The sequence below is a fragment of the Aegilops tauschii genome, chromosome 2 (genome assembly GCF_002575655.3).
Source record: "Aegilops tauschii subsp. strangulata cultivar AL8/78 chromosome 2, Aet v6.0, whole genome shotgun sequence".
Classification (NCBI taxonomy): Eukaryota; Viridiplantae; Streptophyta; class Magnoliopsida; order Poales; family Poaceae; genus Aegilops; species Aegilops tauschii.
In genome coordinates this window covers 571,736,797-571,740,734 of record NC_053036.3, presented here as the reverse complement: position 1 = coordinate 571,740,734, position 3,938 = coordinate 571,736,797, and positions in this window count along the sequence as shown.

Genomic DNA, 3,938 nt, shown 5'->3' with positions numbered 1-3,938 from the left:
AGCCCGCTCGTCCGCCACACATCCCTAACATATCGAACTCGCAACTTTCCCCCTCCGTTTCATCTGTCCGAAAGTGCGAAACATCGGGAATACTTTCTCGGATGTTCCCCCCCTTCGCCGGTACCACCTACTGCCGCGTTAGGGCACACCTAGCACCGCTCATTGTCATGTCACGCATCGTCATGCTTATGTTTGCATTGTATTTACTGTTTCTTCCCCCTCTTCTCTCCGGTAGACTACGAGACCGACGTTGCTGCTGCCCAGTTCGACTACGAAGTCGACGACCCCTCCTACTTGCCAGAGCAACCAGGCAAGCCCCCCCTTGATCACCAGATATCACCTATTCTTCTCTATACTGCTTGCATTAGAGTAGTGTAGCAGGTTACTGCTTTCCGTTAATCCTATCCTGATGCATAGCCTGTCCTTGCTACTACTGTTGTTGTTGGGGATCGTAGCAGAATTTTAAAATTTTCTACGCATCACCAAGATCCATCTATGGAGTATACTAGCAACGAGGGGAAAGGAGTGCATCTACATACCCTTGTAGATCGCGAGCGGAAGCGTTCCAATGAACGAGGTTGATGGAGTCGTACTCGCCGTGATCCAAATCACCGATGACCGAGTGCCGAACGGACGGCACCTCCGCGTTCAACACACGTACGGTGCAGCGACGTCTCCTCCTTCTTGATCCAGCAAGGGGGAAGGAGAGGTTGATGGAGATCCAGCAGCACGACGGCGTGGTGGTGGATGTAGCGGGATCTCGGCAGGGCTTCGCCGAGCTTCTACGAGAAGGAGAGGTGTAGCAGGGAAGGAGGGAGGCGCCCAAGGCTGTTGTAGTGCTGCCCTCCCTCCCCCCTTTATATAGGCCCCCTGGGAGGGGGGGCGCCGGCCAGGAACCCATCTGCATGGGGGGGCGGTGGCCAGGGGGGAGACTTGCCCCCCAAGGCAAGTGGGGCGCCCCCCACCCTAGGGTTTCCAACCCTAGGCCCATGGGGGGCGCCCCAGCCCACTAAGGGCTGGTTCCCTTCCCACTTCAGCCCATGGGGCCCTCCGGGATAGGTGGCCTCACCCGGTGGACCCCCGGGACCCTTCCGGTGGTCCCGGTACAATACCGGTGACCCCCGAAACTTTCCCGGTGGCCGAAACTTGACTTCCTATATATAATTCTTCACCTCCGGACCATTCCGGAACTCCTCGTGACGTCCGGGATCTCATCCGGGACTCCGAACAACTTTCGGGTTTCCGCATACTCATATCTCTACAACCCTAGCGTCACCGAACCTTAAGTGTGTAGACCCTACGGGTTCGGGAGACATGCAGACATGACCGAGACGCCTCTCCGGTCAATAACCAACAGCGGGATCTGGATACCCATGTTGGCTCCCACATGTTCCACGATGATCTCATCGGATGAACCACGATGTCGAGGATTCAATCAATCCCGTATACAATTCCCTTTGTCAATCGGTATGTTACTTGCCCGAGGTTCGATCGTCGGTATCCCAATACCTTGTTCAATCTCGTTACCGGCAAGTCTCTTTACTCGTACCGTAATGCATGATCCCGTGGCTAACTCCTTAGTCACATTGAGCTCATTATGATGATGCATTACCGAGTGGGCCCAGAGATACCTCTCCGTCACACGGAGTGACAAATCCCAGTCTCGATCCGTGCCAACCCAACAGACACTTTCGGAGATACCCGTAGTGCACCTTTATAGTCACCCAGTTACGTTGTGACGTTTGGCACACCCAAAGCACTCCTACGGTGTCCGGGAGTTGCACGATCTCATGGTCTAAGGAAAAGATACTTGACATTGGAAAAGCTCTAGCAAACGAACTACACGATCTTTGAGCTATGCTTAGGATTGGGTCTTGTCCATCACATCATTCTCCTAATGATGTGATCCCGTTATCAACGACATCCAATGTCCATAGTTAGGAAACCATGACTATCTATTGATCAACGAGCTAGTCAACTAGAGGCTTACTAGGGACACGTTGTGGTCTATGTATTCACACATGTATTACGATTTCCGGATAACACAATTATAGCATGAACAATAGACAATTACCATGAACAAAGAAATATAATAATAACCATTTATTATTGCCTCTAGGGCATATTTCCAACAGTCTCCCACTTGCACTAGAGTCAATAATCTAGTTACATTGTGATGAATCGAACACCCATTGCGTCCTGGTGTTGATCATGTTTTGCTCTAGGGAGAGGTTTAGTCAACGGATCTGCTACATTCAGGTCCGTATGTACTTTACAAATATCTATGTCTCCATTTTGAACACTTTCACGAATGGAGTTGAAGCGACGCTTGATATGCCTGGTCTTCCTGTGAAATCTGGGCTCCTTCGCAAGGGCAATAGCTCCAGTGTTGTCACAGAAGAGAGTCATCGGGCCCGACGCATTGGGAATCACCCCTAGGTCGGTAATGAACTCCTTCATCCAGACTGCTTCCTGTGCTGCCTCCGAGGCTGCCATGTACTCCGCTTCACATGTAGATCCCGCCACGACGCTTTGCTTGCAACTGCACCAGCTTACTGCTCCTCCATTCAAAATATACACGTATCCGGTTTGTGACTTCGAGTCATCCATATCTGTGTCGAAGCTAGCGTCGACGTAACCCTTTACGACGAGCTCTTCGTCACCTCCATAAACGAGAAACATATCCTTAGTCCTCTTCAGGTACTTTAGGATATTCTTGACCGTTGTCCAGTGTTCCATGCCGGGATTACTTTGGTACCTTCCTACCAAACTTACGGCAAGGTTTACATCAGGTCTGGTACACAGCATGGCATACATAATAGACCCTATGGCCGAGGCATAGGGGATGACACTCATCTTTTCTCTATCTTCTGCCGTGGTCGGGCATTGAGCCGTGCTCAATTGCACACCTTGCAATACAGGCAAGAACCCCTTCTTGGACTGATCCATATTGAACCTCTTCAATATCTTGTCAAGGTACGTACTCTGTGAAAGACCAATGAGGCATCTTGATCTATCTCTATAGATCTTGATGCCTAATATATAAGCAGCTTCTCCAAGGTCCTTCATTGAAAAACACTTATTCAAATAGGCCTTTATACTTTCCAAGAATTCTATATCATTTCCCATCAATAGTATGTCATCCACATATAATATGAGAAATGCTACAGAGCTCCCACTCACTTTCTTGTAAACACAGGCTTCTCCATAAGTCTGTGTAAACCCAAACGCTTTGATCATCTCATCAAAGCGAATGTTCCAACTCCGAGATGCTTGCACCAGCCCATAGATTGAGCGCTGGAGCTTGCATACTTTGTTAGCATTCTTAGGATCGACAAAACCTTCCGGCTGCATCATATACAACTCTTCCTTAAGGAAGCCATTAAGGAATGCTGTTTTGACGTCCATCTGCCATATCTCATAATCATAGTATGCGGCAATTGCTAACATGATTCGGACGGACTTCAGCTTCGCTACGGGTGAGAAAGTCTCATCGTAGTCAACCCCTTGAACTTGTCGATAACCCTTAGCGACAAGTAGAGCCTTATAGATGGTCACATTACCATCCGCGTCTGTCTTCTTCTTAAAGATCCGTTTGTTTTCTATGGCTCGCCGATCATCGGGCAAGTCAGTCAAAGTACATACTTCGTTTTCATACATGGATCCTATCTCGGATTGCATGGCTTCTAGTCATTTGTCGGAATCCGGGCCCGCCATCGCTTCTTCATAGTTCGAAGGTTCACCGTTGTCTAACAACATGATTTCCAGTACAGGGTTGCCGTACCACTCTGGTGCAGAACGTGTCCTTGTGGACCTACGAAGTTCAGCAGTAACTTGATCCGAAGCTTCATGATCATCATCATTAACTTCCTCCCCAGTCGGTGTAGGCACCACAGGAACATCTTCCCGCGCTGCGCTACTTTCCGGTTCGGAAGGGG